Genomic DNA, 25,729 nt, shown 5'->3' on the forward strand with positions numbered 1-25,729 from the left:
TGTTGTTATTATTTTACTCACCTCATACTGACACCTCTTACGGCGTGAGACTAGAACCTGGGTTCGCAAAATTTTTAGAACAGCTGCTTTCTGTGCCAACTACTTGCCAAGTGAATGGTTTCAAATAGCAGCCCTCTCTGTATATGGGAAGTTTCTGTTAGCAATGAAATGCAGCTTTACCATATGCTTGTCAATCTAACGGGAGTATGGGTATGTGTAGATGTGTGTTGGAAAGGAGAAAGGATTGTGCTTTTAGGCTTCTTGGAAAACTTACAAAATCTTCAGTGGTTTTAGGGCATTACAGAGTAGAAATGTCACTCTGCCTACTATTATTACAGACTTCAAATTAGTTCTTTGCTCTCGTCTTCCATCAAGAAAACTGAGAGCAAGATGCATGGCAGGGAAGCTTGATGCATAGTTCACAGGTTCAAGCTCTCTGCAAGCTTTTTCTGAGCGTGTTCATTTCCTTGGATATAAGCTTTATGTGGCAGTATTCTCTTGTAGATTATATTGACTGAAAGGTACTAGCAGAAGAGGACATGCAATACATGTAATGAAAATAACCATTAGAGGTTAAGGCAATCCCTATGCTTCGTTGTACACAGCAGTCATTAACAGCTCTTGGATCCCATAGGAGAACTGGAGGAAATTCACTTTCCTAAATACGGCCACTTGTGCAGCACCCTCTGCCCCTGATTCCTGTCACCCTAATAATAGCTTTCCCAGAGGAGCAAAGCACATAGCAACCGCTGTTGCTTCGTGTCAGTATAGGTGTGCACGGTACCAAGCGGCTTAGCGGTATGGTTTTAATGGCATTTCTTAAAGTGTTGGTTGAGATTGGGCTTTTAGGGGCCAGTATGGTTAGAAATGACGCTTCTTTTTTTGCGTATCTCAAATTATTCCAGTACATTCAATTAGTAGTTGTGTTGTGTACCTAGAGCCCATAGTTTAGGGAGATGGTTATTTTTCCCACAGGTCAGCCAAAGGCAAACTAAATAGTCTCTCAAAAATATCTGCAACTTGATTTCAAAGTTTGTATTTTCAGTATTTCTCTTTAGTGGCTCTGACGACGATTACCTTATGCAAGCTGCAATTTTTGTAGGATTAATTTCCGTTTGCTCCAATATATATCAGCTCTGCCTTTAGATGCAAAGAAAAGCAGCTTTTGTCAGAAATATATTGTTGGTATTCTGTCTTCCCTGCAGTGGGTTTACTATACACCTGTCAGGGAGCACAAATAAGGGAGATGGGAAGCCTGTGTAAAATGGGTTGTATTTACTAGAACAAATGAGGTTAGTAATATTAAAAAGTGTTTGAAAACAAATAAATACCATGTACTTCCTGTGACTGAAAATGAGTTTCCCTTTTCTTCTTTTGATTTAATGAAATTCCGAGTCTATTCTGTCAAGTTTAAAAAAACAAACAAACAAACAAAACCCTGTAGCCACACTTTATAAGAACGTGTTGTATACACGAAAACATTTTAGCAAATTTATATTTAGGAAATACCAAAGAAAACTGAGTGCTTTTTTCTTCAAAAATTCCAGAAACGTTTTCTTGTAGGCTGGTTTACATTAGGGTTTTAGTTATGTAATATCTGGCTTTATGTGCATGGGTAATATGCATTATATAAATGCTTTTTAGGAACACTAGTTTTATTGGAAACTGGAAAAATATATACATTTGTTAATACAGAGCCATAAGAATGTGAACATATTGTAATATTTCTTGCTTTTGACAAAAGCATTGAGTCTTTCACTTTAAAATATAAAAACAATTATATTTGACATAATGACATGTCTGAGACATTAAAAATACTATTTAAGTATATTTCAATGTAAAGCTGCGTTTTTCAATCCATGTAAAATGCTAGTGTTCTGGTTCAAATAATGTGAAATGTTCTGGTTCAGATACAGCCATGTCACTTTTTTGCTGCCGTGAAGAACAACTCATTTTGAGGTGATTCAATGAAAAATTTCCTTTTTGTATGGTATTTTCTGTAAATTCGGCTCCATCTTTAACTACATGGGGGATTGGATATATTTAATCAGAACCACTGTTAATATAAAATATATTTTTGATAGACTCAGTCTCAGTGCAGGCTAGACACAAAAAATGTGAAAGCCCAATGTCAAAGCTATCTTTTCATTGTTCCTGCTCTTGGTTCTTGAAATCATGTGAGCTGTTGCTGTCTGTGCCATGCTGTGGAGGTATCCTAGACGGTGAAATCCTGTCTTCATCCACTGTCTGTAAGAAACTCTCGTATGCCAGGATGTGAAGCCTCTCCTCGCTGCATAGGGACCTATGTATGCACCGAGTGGGAAATTCTGCTATGTTGCTTTATTGGTTATTTTCCAGGGAGGGAGGCAAGAGCACCAAACTGTTGAGGGGGGCCCCACACAAGCCTTGCTGGACGTGGGCTGGCTCGGTGCAGGGGCCGCCGTCAGCCCCTGCGCTCTGCACTGTGGGAGCCGGGCTTTGAGGAGGCGCGGCGGCAGCTGGGGTTAGCTGGGAGGAAACGGGGTGGAGGGGAAGCGGAGGGAGAGGAAGTAGCAGCATCCTTATGGCAGGGGGGCAACAGAGCTGAATCCAGTAAGGTGCAAAATGTCTCCAGTTTTCTCAAGGACGTCCTAGCTGTGAAAGTGCTGAGGACTGCTGTACCATGTGGCAGATGTAAATAATATAATAGCAGTGTTTAACAGTACAAGGGAGCTTGCCTTGACAGTAAGTAAATGTCAAGAGAAATGAGAGGTAAAAGGTATTCCTGCTTTGCTAAAAATAGGAGACCTTCCTGCAGACCTTCTTCCTGCAGTGGTTAGTAGAGGCAATAGCAGTGATGGCAGCTCCTTTGTGTTTCATTTCACCTTTGTGTTTATCATTAGTGAAAAAACAGTGCCTTCTTTCATCATTTATAAGCAAGGGCATGTACTAATACAGCAAGTATTTTTCAGGTGATGTTGTGAGACTTTCTTGATGATAAAGCACCAACAACAAATAAAGGTAAATGCTGTATTTGGACTATTTCTGGAAGGAACTAAATGTGTCAGCAGCTCTGTCCAGCCCTTTCACTCACCATCACGCCAGTTGTGCAAAGTGAAAGGCTAAGATCCAAATACCTCATCTCTCAGTCTCTACTTCCTACATAGATTTCCCACGAGGGATGTGCAGTTGTCATCCAGGGTGGGATTCATCTTGCCTAAGCCAGCAGTCTGCAAGTGTAAGTGCCTACATCTTAGCTAGCTATCTTCAGTTGTTTCAGACATTTCGGATGTTCAGACATGAACGTCTAATCTTTTCAGCTAATGGAGTCGAGTGTAATTCCTCTCACCCGAAGAGGCACGTTTGGTCGGAAGACTTGTACCATGGACTCCGCTGGCTGCGTAGGTAGATCTCCCCCGACTGGTGTGGGAGCCCAGACAACGCTGTATGTGCCCCCAGTTAGTCAGACCTCAAATGTCGTAACTGAAAGTTTCATCAGCATAGCGTTACCCTCTGGCTCTGCCATCGTGCCTCCGAATATGTACACCACACAAATATATATACCACATGACTTACACTGCAGGAACACGCGTCTTGGATGACCTGGCTTGGTTATGCGTTTCTCAACACTCAAACAAAAGTTACTGGCTATGGCACTATTTACATTTCTAAACCGTTTGTGTTTGTACTGTTACATTTATGAGTCTGAGTGCTCCCTTCCCAAGAGTAAATAAACAAAAAGAAAAGAAGGAAAGAGAAAGAAGGAAGGAGGTGTGCAGAGTTGTTTGGGCTTGTCTGCGTGGTTCTTCCACATTTTTAATTAACGTCGTATTCCCAAGATTTGATTTATTCTGGATGAAGCTGCATCGTTGCTCTCACCTTTGTGTGTTTCCTCCCTTATGGTATTTGTGTAGCTGTGTGGTCAGTCAGATCAAGGAAGTGATCCAGCTGAAAGCTCTGGTATGCACCAGTTCAATTTTCACCTCCCAGACTGGGTGCATCAGGAATTGTACAAACCCTGTTGCCGGTGTAAAGGAAGGGGCTGAGAGGAGCTGATAAAGGAGAACAGGGACTTCGCTTTATGGCAGTGTTGCCGACTGATGCAGGATTAAATTGATTGCAGAACTACAGTGTGAGATGTAGGGCAGAACATACAGCAAATTAGCTAGCGTCTGAAAAGGTGTTACACCCTGTTGCTCAAAGAAAAAGTATAAAGAATTTCTTAAACACTAATTTGCCTATAATATACAAAAAAACTGTATTAGAGCACAGAGCAGTGAGTGCTAGGAGACTTAGTTGTGATGATTTTAGATGTTTTGAGCCACAGCTCGCTCTGTCCCTGGCCGAACAGGTTGTTGTCTCTGCGTCAGCTGCTCCAGTTCATGCCCTGTACATTAGTTTAAAGGCAGCTTCATCCACACTTTAAGCTAGTATGAACTGTGACGTGCAGCCCTCATCAGCTTTTCTACCAACTGTAGAGTGACTTAAGGGTTAGTACCTTAGTTATGTTTTCTCTGCCCTCCGAATGGCCCCAACTGGTTGGAGAGAAAATGGTGCACTTTCAAGTTGCAGGACCGAAGAAGCGTGGAGGGCGGTCCTGGGCATTTAACACAGCATCCTGATACAGTAAATCATATCAGCTAGCCGTAAACGTACGACTGGGCATAATTAGCACATGTCGCCTGATAGTGTCTGGTCACTCCTCTCTCAATTGTCAACTCAGCCTGACCGATTTCCCGCTTTCCTCCAGATAATTGCCTGCTTTCCTTAATTATTGCACTTCTGCATTGATGTCTGCTAGATAAGCATTTCTGCTGAAAGATAAGTTTTTATTTCTTATCCCCCCCCCTTCTTCCTTCTGTCCCTGCGACGGCCCTTTTATATCTCGGAAGGCTTGGCGTGCTTCTGCCGTGGCCTGGCAGGAAAGCCTGCTGAGGAGAGCCCCGGCAGCGTCTCGTTTCTGTCCGAGCGGGGCAGGCAGTGCTGGGAGGCGGATGGGTTGGGGGCCTCCGGAGACGCAGCTGCGGGGGGAGGCAGATGCGGGCGAGAGCGTGCAGCGGGGCGATGAACTTGTCCGGGCACTGCATGGTGTTTGCAGGACAGGTGGCAGGGGCTCAAGATGGGAGCGCCACTTGCTGTCTTTGCTTCGCTGTAAATCATGCTCCTGGCAAGTTTGGAAACCTGCTGAGTAGTGTGCTGACCTGGACAAATATTACAGTATTTTAAAAAGCTACTTGTGGTAATAATGTTGACAGACACTGTGAAGCACAGCAATATACTTGCTCTTTTTGCTTTGCTGTTAGTACCCAGAGTATTCTTGCAACTCAGCTTATTTCAGCTGCGGGGCTGCAGTCTAGGTCCTGGCAAATAGCTTAAGTTTGAGGCAGGCTCTGGATTCATGATGTATGATTTACAGGAGCCAGGAACACAGATGTTTTACGTGAGAGCTGTATTTTCATTGTTTTGTGGAGTGGGAGGGGGAAGTGTTACTTTTTTTTCTACTATTAAAACTTTAATACGAAGAAGCTGATTTTCTTCAAAAATTAAAATTTCCTTTGTTCTCACCCAGGCCTCTCTAAGACAGGATAGCTGTTTCATTCTATAGGCTACTGTAAGTTAAGACTTTTTAGAGGAAACTATGGCATCACACTTACTTGATGTAAATATTGTTGTTAGCAATCTACATGAAAGGAGAAGTTAAAAATATACTTGCTTCAAGAGGCCCGAAGGCATTAGCAGCAAGAGCTTCTAATGGAATGAATTTCAAGTTTGCTTATTGCTGCAAGCTATTGAGTTGTAACTGCAACAGGCTTTGGAGTATTAAGCTATTAAAAGTACTTTAAAATCAGCTGTTGAAGGAAGAGAATCTTATGTACTAAAATTCATGTTGAAAACTATTAGCTTTTCCAGACATTTGATTAGATAAGGACTTCCTTCTTTAGATCAGATATGAACAGCCATCTGCTCTGTGAAGCTTTACTTCACTGAGAACTACTTGGCGCTTGTTAGCTGTGTTCACAATCTTGCTGGAGATCTTTTAATTTGTATTTTACCTGTGTGTAGCTAGTTAGTCTGTTTTTAATGCTCTGCTTTTTTTTCTTCTTTTTTTCTTTTTCAAGCATGGTTTACTGTTGTTGCAGAGAGAGGGCTGAGCGAGCCCTCCTAGCAGACTGTCGTTGGAAAAGGGATGGAGGCAGCGTCACGTCACTAACTACCTTTCTGCACAGAGTAATTCCTTGGGCTTTGAAGGAGTGGAGTGTTGGATAACAATGAGTAGAGCCATTTTTGTAGCAGTGTCCATAGAAAGATAATAGTTGTTATTATGTGCAAATTAATGCATGAAGTGCATTTAAGTGAATAGTCCAAATTTTCAGAAATTTTCCTGTGACAAAAATTGAAAAGCTGTATACGTAAGTACTCTGGAGCAAACTCTTATGAACCAGTAATGGCCCTATAGGCTGTTCAGGAGCTGTAGAGAATCTTTGTTTACCATGGCAACCTGATTCCCTTTAAAAAGAGAAAAAGAAGAAAAAAAAAGCTTTTTAATTTCTGATGCATTCAGATGTTAGGAATCATGGCTCGGTTACCCGCTCAGAATCATCAAATATCATCTTCCATTCCCCCTAGTCTTACAGCATGGTGGAAAATATTAAAGCTCAAATTCATAGAGCTAGAATCATGCCAGACTCCTCAGGTGTTTCTTCAATCCATGTACTATTTAATCTGTATGCCCATGCCTTGCAAAATTGTGGTGAATGTAGCTTTTACAAAAAGGTATATATTGAATAGGGTGTTGATATTGAAGGGAATGCACAGCAGTGCTTCTTGAACCTGGTGCAATTTCATTGCCTTTATACTCAGTGTTACTTTGTGGCATTCTGTCTATTGCTATACAGATGAGCAGTTAGTAAGGATAGACTCTGAACAGTCCATGGTGAAAACTTTTATAGACCTGGAGGCTAGCTATAAGTAAATATTTTAGGGCAACATCAGTTTGCAGGGCTGATCATTGCTTACCTTCTGGTGTGTCTTTTTGGAGATGTTAAAGTGCAGCCTTTGTTACTCAAAATCTTGTTAAAATTCAGAAGAGCTTTCAGCACTCCTAAGTTAGGAAGGAGATGCATTGCATTTGCTAAAGGGAATCATACTTTCTCTTGCTGAGTTGCCTGAGTTGCATCTATAAGTTGTTGTTATAGCATCTTGAATGTATAATAAAAGTTGGCCTTATCTTCCCAATTAAAAAAAAAAAAAAAAAAAGCACTCCTTGCTTGAAGAGCTCACTTTCTGACCACGGGGAGGAGGGAAAATACTTCCATTTTGTGGATGATAAACTCAGGCATACAGGGAAGGTGCCAGGGCCAAGATGTCTGGTCACTGTCTAGGTCAGAACTGGGAAGTAAACCTGGACCAGGGTCTTAATCCCAGCCATCTTTACTTTAACGATTAGGAACCTTTTAATGAATTTACTGATACTTGAGTCATGGCAGTTACTTCAGGACCCTCTTGAAATTATTCTCAGATTTAGTAATCCCTTTCTTGCTATGCCATGCTTTTCTTTGTCATACTTGCATAAGAGCAAAGGCCAAAGATGGGGCTGAAGCCATGATGTTGTGTGGTGGTGGGCAGAAGGTTATGTTCCAGCAGTGTGGGGTTGTTGTCACTGTATTTGGAGGGCTGACAACTGCCACCTTAATGACTGTTTTCTGCTGCACTGATGTTCAAAGAATTGGAGGTTATTTCTTGTGTAAATAGACACACAGTCACATTGTCCCTGAAAGGGATGATAAGCTTGGTTTTTGAATGTATATATGCAGTGGAAGTAAGAAAAAATAGTCAGCATAAAGATGATAGGCTGGCATGTAAAATTATCTATATAGGAAATGAAATTTGGATAGGTTCCAGCTACTAAGAAGCTTCCTCCTTTTCCTCTCACTCTTTCCCTCACCTTCCCCTTCCTTTTGAGTTGCGTTTAATTTTGAACTTTATCTTAATCTGCCAGAAGAGAGCCTGTATTTTCAAAAGTAGTCATGTAGACAAATCTGTATTTCAAACGTACTTGCAAGCTTGATGTTGCTAGTAACATCAGAATCTCATTTTCTGTTTTTAAGCAGCAGGAAGATTAAGTTACTTCAGATAATTATATGCAAGTTGCTGTTAGAAGTCAATGTCTGTCTGTAGTTACAATGCAGAAAATTCCATACAAAGCTATTGCTTTAAGGCAGAGAGATGTGAGGCAGTGCAGGTAAAGGTTGATTTTTGGAGAAGTACGCTGGTAACTAGTTGAACTTGCAAACAATGCTATCTGTGGTCCTAGTATAATACTGGGTTTAGGTTTCTTTTTTGTTAAGCCAGACTGATGGCTTCAGATACGACTTTATCAGGTAGTCATACATTGCACTACCTGGGCCTCTTTGCCCGAGGGGGAAATAAAATATTGTATGTTTTATACCATGCTAAACAGACTGGGGAAAAGACAAGATTCCTTTCCTTGTCTTGAATTATTCAGACACTAATATGATTATTGTTGCGTTTTAGGTTTTTTAAGCCTTGTAGAGTAGAGAAGAAACATAAATATAACACGACATTATTTTGAAATACATTCATAACTTTAATTAATCTCAATTCATGTTAAATAACAGATTTCTGAGACAAAAATAGTGAGTCATTATGACTAGCTTTCTTGAATGGACCTGAAGAAATAAGAATTTTACGTTCACCAAAGTCTTCCTGTCTTCTCATAACTTCTGCTAGAAAGCTTGCGGATGCAATCGCGGGTTGGAGGATTGGAGACCTGAGTGTTTGTGCACACATATGCAGACGTGCACACATGCTTGTCCTGTAAAGCCATATGGTATGAATCAAACTTTACCTCACAGTAGTAAAAATGTAATGTATTTTCCACCATTTTCAGTGATGTGTCCATAGTATGGTGTACTGTACTTCGAACGACTTAGTGATTGTCTTTTGTAAATGGTCATTGTTCTATGAAATTAATGTGTTATCCAGGATACATGGCTTAGGTTTTGTCCTTGCATTGCTGCAGCTATTTTAATAATACCAGGAGTTGGCTGCTTCTTTCTTTTCTGATAATTTGCCTTGTTCAAGGCAGCTTTGGCTTGGAAACATATACAGATGTGTTTTTTCTTTCTTGTTCATGGCAGTGGATTTGAAGTAAATCCTTGCTAGCAGATACAAGGCATGTGAATTAATTGAGTGTATGAGTATGTGCACTTCCTTGTTGAAGATTTTTAAACAATCTGTTGAGGCCTCTAATTAAGCATCACTGGCTTCTTGTCTTTTATTCGTGTGGTTTTCATGGTATTTGCATACTGTTATGAGGGGGAGTTCTTCCAAATTTCCAACTTTCTCAGGAACAGTGGATTTTAATATTACACTTTTAAATCTTTTCTATAAACATATATCACTTAGAAATTTTCTATCTCACTCATTCAAGTTGCTCAACAAAATTCAGCCTTTAGTGTGCTTAGTGCCTTCAATACTGTAAAAAAAAATTGCCCTCTAGAAAATATAAATGTACTTACCACTAACAAAAAAGCTGACCTACTTCGTATCATTTTATCTGCATCAAGGTAAATAGGATTTGGAAGGTACTTAAAATACTCTAAAAATTAACTAGATTTTGCATCAGATATATTTAGAGGGAGCCAATGAATTCCATGTATTTCTGGTTCACGCTCAGAACTCACTGGTGCTTTGTGCTAGATGTCATATGATTCAGTACTGACGCTTTGTGACAGCGGAAAAAAAAAATCTTATTTCCAAGATTATATTACACTGATGTAAGGTAAAACATTCAGTTAAAGCCACAGTACCTTGTAATGTGAGAATATGAATTTAGCAGATAGAGTTAATATAGGTAAGAGTGACAGAATAATACCTTATTCTGCAAGAAACACTACTGAAAATCCATAGGGTTCTTTGCCAGTAAGTTCTGCTCTTTGATGCTGACAGTCAGTTCTTGGTTTCTAACTCATTTTGCACCTGAAGTATATTTTTTTGAACCTGATCCATTTTCTTTATCAGAAGCATAAACCCTATTATGCATATTTAAGTAAGGTTGTGTGTCTTCTGCATTGATCTTTTTGTAAAAACTCCAACTCATCTCTTGTAAACGTTTCTGTCATGGCTGCATCTTCAGCCACCATTGTCATTTTGACCGTGTATTTCTGTTGCCAGCAACTGTGCCCTGGAAACCGGCCTTAGTGGAGTGGCCAGTAACTGCATCACGCAGGCACGTCCGCTTTGACCTTTGGAGGAGACGAACTCACGTCCTCCTTGGCATGTTTCCATAGCTCTCCTTGAGCAAGCAGCACGCTCAGGCTAAAGTGTGAAGGTGACAGATAGTTTGTCTGGGATATGTGCTAAGACTTACTCTGTTGTTCCCAGGTCTTGTTTCTGGAGGCTCTCTCTCCTGGTGGTGAATTGGGAGGCATTTTATGGTTTGTCAGATTCACCTGAACTTGCCTCCAGCTACCATTTCACGCTCCATATTATAGAAGTTGTTTTACCTAAATGTTAACTTGATCAGTAAGTTGTCCCTGACTAACTTGGTAGGTTTTCAGCCTGTCCTCATTGCTTTAAGTTCAGCTGCATTTCAGCTTCTGAAATACTCACCCATGTTTTTTGTTCTTCCCCCAAATTCTTAATCTCCACCTGAAGTGGTTGAGGAGGATTTGGTTGCTCAGCAATTCCCAAAGATGGTGAACATGTAGGTGGAATAAGGCATTTAGATGGCCTTTACTAGCACATAGAGATGTGGATAGATGAGACTGTGCTGGAGGACCGTGTCTGTGTGTTTCTTATTTAAGGAAAGCTTGGTTAGCTTGACAGCTGTGACAGCATCTTATGGCTACCAACTGTTCTGGTTTTGGCCAGTCCTTTGTGCTTTTTGACATATTGCAGCCAGACCTAGGATTTCTGTTGTGTTGGCTTTCTGCCAAGTTGAGATGCAGCTTCTAAACTGCAACTTCATAGGCATGGGCTGGTGTGGAGAGATGCAGAACATACAGTAATAAGCAGTCTGTGCTTCTGTTTCTTCACATTTGTCACAACCTCATTGTTTTTTCTTTTTTAAGTGACTCTGTGTCCAGATTATATGGATCAGTGCAATAATTAAATGAATAATCCTTATGGGTACTTTTATGAACTCATTCAGGAGCATTTAAAAAACTCATCGTGTTGCTTTCCATTCAGAAGAACGGTGACTGCTGTGCAGTTGTTTTTGCCTTGCTGTGAGTTTGGAACAAATGTCTCATTGTTATGGTTTTGGTACTTGCAGTAGGCAGATGCAGGACTTGCACTGTTTACCAGCTTTTTAACTTCTTGCTTGGTTATTATATATCTGTATGTAACAGCAGCGCATGGAGGCTCCAGTTTGTGACCAGAGTTTTACTGAGCTGTAAACTGTCAAATTGTTCTGTTCTGTGAATTAATAGCAAAATCCCATATCTTTCTTCAGAGAAGAATCTTGCAGTTTTTTCTTTTTCCAGTGCCCAAGGAGCTAAATAGAAGTTCTGCTTTTGTTAGTCCTCTTAATGCTGCAAGCTGTGCACTAAGGAAAAGCAAATAAGGTAGTAACAGAGAAAAAAGGTCATATGGAAATGCAAGTAGTCGGAAGAGGTAAACAAAATAGAAGAGGATACGTGAGAGACACCTGTATGTATCTTACAGGCTTAGAGTGCTTGGTCTAAACCAGAAAGAGAAGAATATGTCCATCCATATTTGCCAAAGGATGACATGCTTAGGACAGCTCTAGAGAAAGAATTGTGCACTAATAGTAGGAGCTGGATGGTAGTTTACTATTCATTAGTTCTTGCAGGCAGCTTGGAGTTGACATCAGTGGATACTTTTGGAGGCAGTAAATTTAATGCAGAGTTATGGAACGATGGGATAGCAGTATATCTGTTGGTGAATGTTAACTTCTCTGTTGGAATTGGGGCTCTCAGGCTTTGAGGGATGTGGCATTGACTAGATTTAGGGGCTTGATGTAGTGATATTCAGCATTTGTATGATGGAATAGCCTTTCTTTCTAGATGCAGTAAAGAGGATCTTAAGGGAAAAGTGGCATTCCTTTGGATAATTATAAACAGTTTCTATTCAGTTTTTATGTATATGTAATAAAAACTTACTTGGTCTTGCAAAAGATTCTGTTCTGCATACTGTCTTCAAATGCAGCCTCTGATTGCTACCAAGCTCCTGTTCTAAACATATTTATAATGGCCTTTCTAGTGTGACATTTGCCCATCAGCTCTTGTAGTGCAGACCTGGCCACTGATCAGCTGTCACCATGCTTTGATTCCATTATGGCTGGGTTTCGGTGCTATCTGTTATTCTTTATTTCCTGAGCACCTTTAACAAGAAACTGGTGTGTCTCATACTTGAATCCCACCTCTCTAGTTGCTCCTCTTTAATAGGCATGCTCGAGGTTTTGTGCTCTGTTTGTCCTTTCCACTGTAGAGTGCCTTTTGGCTCTGTCCTTCTCCCTCCTTCTGCGTATCTTCTCCCTCTAGGAAATCTTACTGCTCTGTTCAGCCTTACTCATGGCTTCTATATAGGTCATGTCCAATTCCACACACTCTTTTAACTCTGATTTCTCTGTTTTGGTCTCAGTCAGCTCCTAGCTATACTGTAATTTATTATTACTGAAAGATTCTGAGAAGGAGGTCCTCCACTGTATCATATCTCTGACTATTGTACTCATCGCTCTGCTTGGGTGCGTTAGCAAGAAGTTCCAGGGTGTAGGACCTGACATGCACTGCAAATTACAAAACCCCAAAGAGTTTAAAGTAACAGCTGCCAAACAGCTTTAACTCTTCACCTTCTTTTTTATTTTGTGTTATGAGTGAACAATAAAGTTAATATTTTTATCAAAAATTTTGTACTGCATCATGAATTGATGACAATCAGATGCTAACTTTTTATTGTGTGATTCTTTAAAGAGTTAAAACATGATAGCAAGGGTGTTAATCTAGCAGATGTCTTCTGTTCATGTTTTAAACCCAGCATGAACATACAGGGATGTTTTTAATAAAAAGACAGATATTTAATTCCAAGAAATATACAGGTCATATGCCAGAACAAATGCAATTTGTGATTTCTGGTTAATTTTTTATTATTTTAGAATTATTTCCTTGGGGGGCATTTGTAGTCTTTGGAGCAATTCATAACTTTCAGTAATAGTCTCAAGATTTTGTGTATTACATAAACTTCAGATTTCCTTGCTAGTAATCTGTGTTTATTTGGCTTTCTGAAAGCTATTATAGGCACCAGCAACAGCCTGCACTTGATTTTTGGATTACTGTGGTTTTTTTCTCTTCTTTGGTTTAATAGCACAGACTACCTTTTCTCTTTTGCCCTGGGCCTGGAACGGGATGATTGTTAACTGCAGAACATGGAAAGCAAATATTTGCTAGCTGAATGTAAAATGAGGCTCTCTTCTTTCTCCCTTTTGGCATGCAAAATGATTGCACGTTATTCTAAGAACGAGTAGCTTGGTCTGTAGGGTTGCAGAGGTTCACTTGTATGTGGAACAGAAGTGGGAACTAGGCGAAACTCTTTTTAGTGTCACATTGTGTGTCATACCGAGTGGCCTCCTGCCATCAGGCCTGTGAATGTATTCTGAATGTATGCAGAAATTAGAGGTGGTGTTAATAATGTCGCTGTCTACAGAGAGTAGTGGTGACAGGTAATGAAATACAGCAGTATGTTATCTTCTTTGCTTAACGTAAATGTGGTTGGGGTACTGTACCTGTAGTTGTAAATATGGGTCGTGAGTCCAGTGAAACTGTAGGAACATGGGACCGCAACAGACTGTGTGTGTTGCCATCCGTATTGCAGGCACCATACAAACTTTTTTTGAATCTGATTGACCTTCTCTTAAAACCGAGTCCTGCTTGATCCCACTACTTGTGTGTCAGAGATTGTTTCAGAGCATTACACTGTGTAGTAACATTGTGCTGTCCAGCGCAAGCACTTCAATACATTTTATCTGCAACAACAACTATGATAATTAAGTCAGAGCTCATGAGTGACCCAACAGCATGGACCAGCTGGTTGAGTCACTGAAACAAGCAGTTGTACAAACGCCCTCATGCAAAAAAAGAGTGAATGCTTTAAGCAGTTTTATAATATACAGCTTATGCAATTTCCTCCTTGCAGTTAAGATATTGTACTATTCTTCCAGACCTAGAAGAACCAGCTTAGAATCTTGCACCATTTTGTGAGAGATTGCTGTTGTACGATTCAGGTAACTTTAACTGATTTTCACCAAAAACCTGTCAGCGGGATTGGATTGAGTCGGTGTCTGGCTGATTTTGCATTGAGCATAGATCAGGTGTGCTCAAATAATGCCTCGCAGTTCTTCAAACGTAGGAGTGATAACATTCAGATGAGCAATGGTAGTAGGTAACTTGGGTATGAATGTCTTAATTGGTTACAGGTGTTTTGTAATTGCACCCTGTTCTGTACACCTACAATTCAGTATCCATGGTAAGTAGCTGTGACAACAGTATTTTGTCCCACTCAGAAGGCACGCTTAATATTTTGCCTAATTAGAAGTGGATGTTATGATGTTATTTACCTATGCAGACAAGGTTGCTGTGGCTAGTCTGAGCTCATAGCTTTTCTAAGCCACATGTAGCTATGTTCACTTCCTTGGTTTCTGTTTGCGATATTGCCACTTGGCACAGTTCCACGGCATTCATTTTTTCCTCCTTTCCCAGAAAGGAGGAAACGGGCGCTTCAGGCCTTGAATAATCATCTAAACATCAGTGTGTGATGACTGGAGATAATAACTGAATTATTCAACTTTACTTCTTGTTTCCATAATCTTTCTTGTTACCTAGCTTTTGAACTACAGATGAACTTGCTCAATCATGCTTTTTTTTCATGGCACAATTAAACTTAGTTTTCCTGTAATGCAGACTGCTCACATTAATCATTTTTATATAATAGGTTGTATCAGCATTTCAGAACATATCGTTGCATTCTTTTTTGACTTTCAGCTTTCTGTGACTTAATGCTACATCTCAGTATTATCCAAACTTTTAGTTCTCTATCCCTCAAAAAAAAGGGGGGGGGGGGGGAATAGATTTCTTACTTTGCTGTGGTTGCGCTGGTTGCCTGTAGGCCAGAGCTTGTCATCTACAGGTTACTTCCATTTGGCCTGCTGCCTTTCCTCAAAGGGTTTGGGAAAGGTTTTGGGTAGTATCAGATGCCTGTACACATGAGCACAGTACAAACTCGTGTAGGAGCTGTTGTTCCCGCTGCCTCCACGCAGCTGGAAATTCCCTGTCCCAGCTGCACGGCATGCTCAGCACTGAGCCAGCGGCTTCTGCAATAGGGCCACTGGAAGGCCTGGAGCAGAGGGCTTCTCTCAGAATTAGACCCAGTTGTTGAGGCTGGACCACCTTTTAAATATATATATATATTTTTCCTTTTGTTACTGGTTGTAAAACCCAAAGGCATGTATTCAGGGCAACATCACAGTTCAACTTATTTACAGCTTTTATTGCTGTTACGCTGTAGTTTCTGTTTTCACAATAGGAAGGTAGTTCTCATAAAACCTTCTTAAACTTCCTTATCCTGAGATCTTTGTATTCTTCTGCTTACCTTACTGTTCTTGCTATTTTATGGTTTTGACTGTTTTTTATAAACTATTCAGCTTTTGTGGTAGAGTTGAAATGATCTTATCAAAGTTGATGGCTAGAAGAGTATGTGCTTGCTTTATGCTGTCATTTTGCTAGTGGCAGATGTAAAATGATCCTAACAATCTTATTATTAACAGCATAAATGAATCCAGTTATATCCATATCATTCACTTATTAAGTCTGTTAATGGCCTTGAAATAATTGGTTTCATGTTGCAATAACCCACTAATATGAAAAAGCACCATGTTTATCAGGATCACTAGCAGAATTTGAATCTTGAGATTTTTACTTGTGATCTTTTAGCTCTTTCCTTTTGGCTTTATGAAGGCTTCAACATGTCTTCAAGTGGCACTTGTCTTTAGACTTCCTGAACTGATGATGTTTTCTATAGTTCCTTTGCCATTTTATTTGTAAGAGTCAGAAAATGGCTGCCCTGAGGAACATTTTTGACCATTTTCCAATTTTTTTCTGGAAAGTTGAAATCTTGAGTTTGAATCTTGTAAAAGCTGTTGTGGATCTTTCTCTGTAACATGTTAACATAACACATAAGCTTCTCCTAATATTGAACAGGATAACTGTGCTGTTCATCTAAAGCTTATAAAGTCCAAACCTTACTGTACCTTAGTCGTGAAGCTGCTAGTAATGTTTCATACGGATTTTGCTTTACATTTGGCCTTGCAGAAACATTCCTGTATGCTCTAGCATGCTGTAGCCTGTGAGTAGATATTGAATATTTTTACTAGCAGATTTCTATTCACACTTCCATAAATAACATTTCTAAAGCTTTAATTTTATAACATTCTCTACAACATGTGTTAAAGAGTATGAACTTACATATTTAGGGGCCAATAACAAGCATTTTTAAGTTGGAGGCTCACCAGTTGTTAGTGAGAGGGGAAGAAAAAGAAATGGGCATATTGGTCAATCACACTTATTTATGAGCCACCAAAGTGATTCAGCTATGAAAAAAAGCAGGTGTGATTGCAGAATGTATTGGGTGTGATGCTTTCAGCAAAAAGTGCGATACTAATGCTGTTGTAAAGGCATTGGCAGCACCATCTTTGCAATTCTGGCCTCAGTTCTCATTCCTGTTTGGGAAAGATTAGTTCAAACATTTGAAAATAATTGCAAGTTGATAAGGCAAAGGAGAGTTTGTCATAACTGGCAAAGAACAAAAGCAGCATGGGGCTTATTTATCTTAGCAAAATGAAGATTGAAATGTGATTGCTTTTGCAGATATGGGGAAAGAAAAGACCTGTTTGAGGAAAGCGTAATGCTTAGCGTACTGGCCATGAATAAAAGTGTGCACGTAGACGAAGCAGCCATTGAGGAATGGCCTTCTGGCACAGCATCCTAATGAGTAGGGGCAGACGATATGTAATTACCTTAAAGACAGGATTTGAAAACTTTGAGCGTTTTTAGTTTCTTGTGGTGACAGAAGCCTGGATTTGACAACCCCGAAGATTCCTTTATATCCTATTGTACCGACTTAAAATATTCCTACTAAAAACAAATGGAAAAAATAGAAACACAAAAATACATCAGGGTAATGAAGGTCCAACTAAAATGTTTTTTTTCTTTGCTTTAAGTAGCATACTTTAAAAAAAAAAAAAGCTTGTCCTAAAAATGGCCTGTGGTTTTCCTCTGTTTAAATAAAAGATAGTATCAACGGACAAAGTTGAAAAAGTAACTCTGATGTCTTGAGGTTTACCCTTCCTTTTGTATTTTTAGTCCAGTATATTAAGGATTATATGCTAGCATTCCTTGCCAATTTCTGTACAGATTGCTCCTTTTTTAATCATAAGTCATTTTTGTCCCTTTTTACTGAAAAGGAGTTCTTACTGTGTTGAATACAATTATGGATTTATTCCCAGTGCACATGGAAAATCATTAATGTGGATGAGGAAGTAAAAAGAACAATATTGTAACTGTATCTCAGTGCTGATCTGAGTGAGGGTTGTTTTTTTTTTTAAAAAAGGTTAATCATTAGTACAAAAACACCACTGAATACCGAAAGGACTATGAAAAACAAACCAAACTTGTAAATGCAGCTGTTTATTTGGGGGAAACTTAAATGGCTGTTAAATCCCTGATCTGTGATCGTTACCTCCACAGAGGTGAGACTACTGCAGATGTCTTAGTGAGTTGGTGGAAGGAACTTTACATAAATGGTGGCTGTGTTCTTCAGGAAACCTGCTTTCCGAACATCAGTCTGTTGGCTTCTTTCTGTGCTCATTTGTAGTGTCAAAGACTTGGATGATCAAGTGACAAAAGCTGAAGCTTAAAATAGACTGTCCAAATATTCTCAACTCTTGCACAAGAGCGAAGAGCTACAATAAGTATAGAGAGGTAATTGATGCAGTATTTAGCAGTAGATTGATGTTGTGACAAGCATCTGGGATAATTAAGTATTTTAGAAATGTTAAGACTTTTTTGATGCAAGATGCATAATGCTTTAAACAGCTCCCTTAGTATACAGGTTCCAACCGTTTCTGAGAGGAGGTGGTCTGACTTGTTCCAAGAAGCTTTCTGTAGGCCTTTGCCGTTTGCCATGCTTAATCGCACCGATGGGACCCTTGGACAGGTACTGCACGTGGGAAGATGGTGCTGGCAAGTTTCACAGTGGAGCCACTTGGGTCTCCATCTACAGAAAACCGTGAGTGCAGAAATAGCTAATGTAACCTTCTTCCAAGCTGCTGACTTTTGTTCTGGGAAATTCCAGCTACTTGGCATGCTCCTTTGCCTTTATTTTACAGCCACATTTAAAATTTAATGATATTTCGGTTTAAGTCAGCTTTTCTGCGCGGTTTTTGGTGGAGATTGTACTGGTGCTTTTGGAGAGTTAAGCATGGTCACATTTGCTTGCATGTCTGTAAGAATCAGGTGATTTTTAAGCTTATCTACTACTTCTGTGGGTTTTTTTGTTTTGGGGGTTTTTGTTTGTTTGTTTTGTAAGAATGCATTGATTTATAGAATACCCCTCTTCAGGTACTGCCCAACGTAGTTAAGGACTCTGTCCAAGTCTTACTGCAAATAAGTATTTTCAATAATATTCAATATTTTAATTGTTTCTCAGCTGAAGAATGTTCTATTTCTAGGTTAGGTTTGACAAAACTGGTTGTTCAGTTTAAAACTGAGCCCAAGTGAAATTGTAATGAAGATAGGCCCCAGAAACAAGTGTATTCTCTGTCTGCTTTGTCTCCTTGTCTTGTGTCTTGCTTAGTGCTCCCGCATGGTACATACAGTCCATTACAATTTGCCTTCAAGTTGATCTTTTCCTGGATAGAAAAGGATAGTTTCTCTCAAACAGTTTCAGAACTTTGCTGGATCCCAGCAGACCATGGCATCCCAGCAGACCATGGCATCCCATGGCCACTGCCCTTATCTGCGAGAAAGGTAAATGTTTACCTGGACTGAGCCGTCCTTTGCCTGGGAAAGTTTTAATCCTGGTGAAATGGATGGAGGATTATTTCCTGATTATTTTAATAACTCCCCCATTTAGGTCAGACCAATCAATATGGGCTGTCTCACAACTATGAAGTAGTACAGTAGATGTGTAAAAACCAAAACAACAGATAGAGTATGAAAAAAAGAAAAATCTGTGCTTTATCACCTTATCTAGCTCTAGATTAGTGTTATTTATTTTTCAGATCATATATATTCATATATACATATATAATAGCTAGATCTTGTTAAGCACAAAACTTCTTAAAGTATGTGCGCTTGGAGCAGCTCTTTTCATCTCCCAAGATGTAACACTAGGTAAAAAAAGAACATGCAGGTATTCCTGCGTAAGTGAAAATCAGGGTACAGATCCATTGTCTGTGGCCCCAATCACTCATGTCTGTCTTCTCTGCCACTTTTCAGCTGTACTGACACCACCACCACCACCACCACCACCACCACCCATTACACCAGGTCAGTGAATTGATCTGGATTAAAAACAACTCTTCTTCTTAGTTACCTTTTTAGCTTGGATCAGTTAACCACTCCATCCGTATGTGGCTGTGGAGGGAAAAGCACGTCTCTAGAGTTCTCCCCAAGGAAACAGTAAGTGGAACTGTATCCTAGGAAGTCACCTCTGAGGAAGGTCTCTTCTACCCACGGGAAACTTCTTTTCCATCAGTTCTTCGGAATTCCTTTATCTAATACACGTGCTTGGCAGATGGAGCCCCATCTGTCATGATACTGTTATCTGTTGTATTTCTAAGTTTGTTCTCATTTGTGGTCCTTATGAGAATATTCTGGCATTGTTCTTATTTGTTCTTTGGATGGCTTGCAGAATTGTAACCTTGAACAATGAATTGTCTTGGTAAATGGCATAATTTATTGTATGAGATTATGTAAGAAATTACTACTTCCCTTGCATTTTCTCTTTCCACTTTCATATATGTATGTTGTATAACTACTTTCTTTTTTTTTTTAATTAGACCTTCTTTGTCACTTTGTTGCAAATCTGCAGAATCAAGCCAATGCCAAAGGCAAATACCATGTTAGATACAGTAGTGGTCTGATCCGGTGTGGCAAATCCTATTTCCATTCTTGTCTGAATGTTTGGTAGAAACACATCTGTTCAGAGAAAGTCTGATTTATCCAAATACAAGCCTGAGATACTGCTAATTACTTTGTAAAAATTGTGTATTTTGGGACTGAGCATAGATTAAGCTCTGTCTAAAAGCATAAAGGAGCACAGCCTTAGGGAGTGTCAATATAATGGTTTAATCAGGTGAGCAGGTTTAATTATTTCAGGAGTCATACTAGAAAATTATAATATGTGAGAACCCAACAAAAAATAATGCAATTTATGGGATCACTGATTGAAGTTTAGCCAGTATACATCATTCAGTAGTCCATGAACTGCGAAGTAATATTTGATGCTACCATTTAAAAAAAAAAAAAAGAAAAAAAAAAAAAAAACAAATGCCAGAAGGCACATTCTTCAACATCATTTCCTGGCTTTGCTTGTCTTTAGTCAAAGCAGTGACTCAGTTCTGTCATGGAGCATCTATCGGGTGGACTGTACCTACCCTCTGGCTCTCGATAACCCTAGATTTGTATAGCTAAAGCCTATCTCAAACATACAGACAGAAATCAATGGATTAGTCAGTTCTCTGCCTGGCTTGTTGTCAGCGAAAGGACACTGTACCCAGTATTGTAGTAGGACGGTAATTGGCTAATGTTTGTTTTGTTGAGGACAGTGCAGTCCTATTTTTCAAAAAGTTCATTAAGTTTATTTTTAATATTTTTTACTATGTTTTGTTAATGTATTTACAGTTATAAATTAATTGGTCAGTTAAGAGGATATCTGTTGTAAAGTGGTTAATAGAGTAGATTGATGCTAAATCATGCTCCATTCTAGATGGTGTTTTTGCTGTCAAATTTTACCACACTTGATGATGACTTACGCTGAACTTCACTTCAGATGCTCCTGCAACTGCATAGGGGATGGTTTTCTTATCTTGAGAAAAGGCCCTTTCCGAATGTTTTATGGCTCAAGTAGCTGTGACCCTCCACTGATTCGGTGAGTGGAACTGGGATCTCTGATTCTCTCCTACCCCACCCAAGTTCATCTTGGTCTCTTTCTCACCTGATGAACATATGTTCACTGGCATGTTAATTAGGGCATGTGTGGGATATGGAAGAGTTGATGTTTAAAGTCATTGAAATGATTGTCATGACTCATAACAGGGGCATGAACTCACAGAGTAGACGTGAGAACTATTGATACATTTTTATCTGTATAATTAAATAAAAGTTCATTTCATCAAATGCTTTCTCAGACACTTTTTTTATCTGATAACCAGAAAAAGATGTGAGCTGAGAGTTACTGAAGTCTTAGTTAATTGTAATGACTGTTCATCTAACTGTTCTTATAACTGTACAGCTCTCTTGCACCTGTGTTGGGTAAACTGTAGATACTAAACCCCATTTTTATCTCTTTGGTAATATACATGTGCTTAGAGTATAAAAACTGGAGTTTCTTTTTAGCATCCAAGCTGGATAGTCGGCAGTTTGACTTAAATCCAGGAAGAGCTTGACTCTTTGCTGCTTTTTTATCTAAATGACATTGCTAAGACTTATATTTGGACCAAAGAAGAGAGAAGAAATAACCTTTTTTTTTAATCTGAAAAGAGAAGAAACTTTAAACTTAGTCACAATTTCAGCTGGACCTTAAGAAGCTCATCAAGAACCTGTATTCATAATAAATTTCCCTCCTCCTTCCCTTTATGTCCCCCCCCACACACACCCCACCCCTTTTAGTAGCAAACCAGGGCTTGGAAAAAGTAATAATCAGCATTCCTGAATCTGAGATGTAAAGGTCTCCTCATAACATTATATCCTGTAAGGTTGGAGAATCGCTTAATAGGATCACGAGGCTGCTGCAAGGAGCAATGTCTGTGCTCGAAGTACCCATGAATATTAACATTCCTAGCAGAGGTTTTTCTCCTCCGAACCAGGCAGTATAGCAATATGGAGGTAGCAGTGATACCTCACTTGACGGCGTTGCATAGCAAGACCGATGCTGAACTGATGGCCCTAGATCTTTTTAGCAAAACTTTCTTTAGAGAAAAATACTGCCTTAATGGTTTGTTTCTTTGATGCTAATCCTTTTTATGTTGTATGGTGCCTGATCTGGGGTCCCAGATTGGGTTGCGTCTGTGTACTGCTGCAGTAGGAACAGGAGGTAATTCTGAAACGGCTGAACATGGGAGTCCTGTATTCCCGTTGCAGGTTACAAGCTAACTTGCTCAAAATGCTAATTGGATTTTTATTTACCTGTCACAAATACGGGGGAAAATATGGCCAGTTTAAAAATGGGAAAGCAAAGGAATTATACCTCAAACTTTTGTATGCCTTAATTCCATGTGATTAACTGCATCTGTGCTGTTTTCCAGTGGTGCACGCCAACAGGAGATTTCTGCTCTCAGAAGGAAACTGTGCATGTCCTTCCCTCTTTGCTTTCCCCTTCCCAGTGCACAAAGACAGTTGTGGAAAAAGGGATTGGGAGTTACAGTACTTTAGTGTAGGTTTTTTTTCCCAGAAAAAGTCCCTTCAGTCCAATGTTGAGGAAGACCACGATGGCATTTTTTGAAGAATTAATTTAGCCGTTCCTTTACTCACGCAGCTTTTTTTCCACTTCTGAAAACAGGTTGTCTGAAATCACATGAACTGTATAACTTATAAACACAGGCTAATGTGATTAGTAAGCCTTTTCTAAGTTGATCAAGAAAGCCTAAGTGAAGGCATCCATGCAGTAATTTTTTAATTTATTTACCAAAATTGTGAAAGTTTTGGTCATTTACCCAGATGCTTAAATCAGCTAACAGCCTTTAAAAAAAAAAAAAAAATGGTGATCTAAGCCAGTTTAAGTTGGCTAAATGTGAAAGACTATATGCAGTATTTGGAAAAATACGATTAAGTAATGTGGGTTTGATTTATGTTATTCTTGGCAGGTTACTGGTGTTCCTTTTGCATCCCTATATTGCCTTTTTGCTTGGCTGTGTCATGTCGACTTGTGAGCAATCATATTAACTTTACTTGAAAGTGAACATTTCATTGCTCTTTAAGCTGTGTTTGTGCAAAACATGATTTTAATGGGCACGCGCATTTAACTGTAACAGATTGAAAGCAGGAGGACTCTCACAGTAGAAGAATTTGTGTTTTGAAAGCTTGCCCACTACTATCCTTTGTTTCCAAAGCTATGGTAAACTAATGCAGTGTTACAGCTCTGGCTTCTGCTCATGGTTGGCTTTTTTGTTGTTGTTTGGTTGTTTTTTTTTTGGGGGGGGGGAAGGGGCAGGCTAGCTGTGATGAAGGGGATACATCCTTTATATTCATATATAGGGACTGTTAAGTAAGGCACTTATACCTTGAACTAACATTTAATGCATGTGTTAACTCAAATATCAACTGAAATTGAGGTGCAAATGCAGTCATTATTGAAAAAATCCTAAAGAGGCACCAGGAATGAAAGCACTCTAAGGAGAAATGGGATCCAATTGATTTTAAAAAGTGGCTTGATGATGATGATAATCTCTGTTAAGCATGGAAGAAAAACAGATTGTTTCTTAAACCAGTTTCCAGGCTGCTTTAATGTTATGTCTTTTCCATACTACTCTTTCATTGTGTTTTCTCAAAGGACATCTTTCAGCAAGATCACTCTTTCAAGATGGTATAGAAAGGGATAATTTATTGCAGCAAAATTTGAGGAGTGTTTCTTGCTATATAAAATCATTCATCATCCACTTTGCTTTCTCTCTTAAATGAAACGGACGGCAGGCAAAAAAACATATGACTGCAAGATATGGAGCTGTTTAAATCTTGATAAGTAAAATTTTAATGCTGTGTATGCTTTTTTAGATGTAAATAAAAGGAGAGGGGAATGCATAAGATGCAGGAGTCTTCATTTTATAGGCAAACTTGTCTGTATCTGTACACTTGTAGATTGACTTAAAGATTATAGGCAAGTGGAATTGCAGCATCTGAAAACTAGAGTATCACTTAATTCCACTGCCTCAGCGTATTCTGTTAAGTATGAGGTAGTTTTCTAGGAAAACTGTGGTTTTTATGCATTGCTTTCACCCGCATAGTGGTATCAGTATTGATAACAGGCTGATTCCCTGCATTTTTAGCCTCTTTGTAGTGGTCAGAAAGCAAAGGGAGATAACACCACTAGGGGTTAAAGATGGCTATGTGAAATTGCTCTAAACTGACAAATAATGGTTTGCTGTCTGTGACATCTGTTAAATAAATGAACACAGCTGAATTCAAATCAGCTAAAGGGAATTTTGCTCTGTTAATCAGCCTCCCTTTTCCCTTTGCTTACCGAGTAATTTTTGGAGAGACTATTCTAGTGCAAACACTGGGGTTTTTTTTCTTTTTCAATTGCGGTATTATTTTGCTGCAAATATCTTCATGTAGACACATGGAATGTTGTTCCTTATATGTTTTAGGCTATTATGGGCATTAACTTGGTTGCAAATCAGAGGACCAAAACAAGGATGCTGTATTCTTTCTATTTTCAGTGGAGAAAAAAAAATGGTGACCTTCCCTGGAGGTACTGGATTTAAATGTTCCTGGCAGCCTAAAATAGGTGATGTAAAAGCACCTCGTTATGTCTCCAGCAATCTGCAGTGCAGCATTTTTACACTTTTAGAGCTTTATTTGATATTTGCAAGAACACTAATTTGCAAAGAAAAGAAGTGAGAGTAAGAGAGAAGATCTGAAGGGCAAGTCAAATGCCAGGCAGCAGCAGTCCTAAAACGAACGGTGCTATTGCTTTTTTTCTGGATACAAGACCCCAGGGCTCCTGAGGAACCGTGGCCACGTGGAAGAGCCTCGGCAGGCGTGGAGAGTAAGCGGAGACCCTTGCAGTGCAGTAGTCCTGCTCATGGCACTGCTGCCGGCCACCGATGGCTGGTGTCTGTCTGGCAAGGGGAGAGGTGGAGCCTGGTAGAGTTCTGCTCCTGCCTGGTCACTGGAGGATCGTTTTACGCCCAGGTCCTCCTTTGCTGTTGGGCTTGCTGTGCATGGTGGTGTGATTCAAAGTAGCAACACCACAATACTGGGTCTGGTAGCTGAGGTGTAGTTCGTGACACATTTTAATTCTGAAATGTACCATGTTCATATGATACTAAATAATATTCTTGGTGTTGAGCTATAATATTGAGAACCTTCTAGGTTCCAAAAATGTCAGTTATAAGGAGATGTTGCTTGCCTTTTATAATTACCAGACTGACTGGTGCTGAACTAAAATTTGTCTAAAATCATCTGATTAAGGCATTTCTGGTTGGGTTTCTTAGCTCTGTATTAATGCCATATGATCAAGTGTCTTAGCCCTGAAACAAAGTGCATATGAAATGGAAACTCTGGTTTCTTGATTTGACTGCAGGGAAGATCGTCCTCACTGTCCTTTACGTCTCTGAGCCAATACTTCTATTAAGGATGCCTTTGCCCTGGAAATTATGAACTTCCCATTTAATTCTGTTGTCTTTTTTAATACATGGCTCCTCAAACACTGCCTGTCTTAAAAATTACGTTTTCTGTGCAGGAGAAGGAAACAATGTGGAATGCTAATAGTT

The 25,729-nt window shown here is 39.4% G+C and overlaps 1 protein-coding gene and 1 long non-coding RNA gene across 3 annotated transcripts in view; both read left to right on the plus strand.

Annotated features, from left to right (window-relative positions):
* The window catches only part of FAM171A1 (family with sequence similarity 171 member A1), an 89,934-nt gene that overhangs the window by 5,099 nt on the left and 59,106 nt on the right, over positions 1–25,729 (plus strand). The gene's annotated exons all lie outside the window — the stretch shown is intronic.
* On the plus strand, positions 18,397–21,868 carry LOC135327280 (uncharacterized). The gene is made up of 3 exons (XR_010387383.1): positions 18,397–19,043; positions 19,515–19,565; positions 21,007–21,868. It is a non-coding gene; the product is annotated as an uncharacterized LOC135327280 (long non-coding RNA).

Source organism: Dromaius novaehollandiae, chromosome 2 (genome assembly GCF_036370855.1).
Source record: "Dromaius novaehollandiae isolate bDroNov1 chromosome 2, bDroNov1.hap1, whole genome shotgun sequence".
NCBI classification, from domain to species: Eukaryota; Metazoa; Chordata; class Aves; order Casuariiformes; family Dromaiidae; genus Dromaius; species Dromaius novaehollandiae.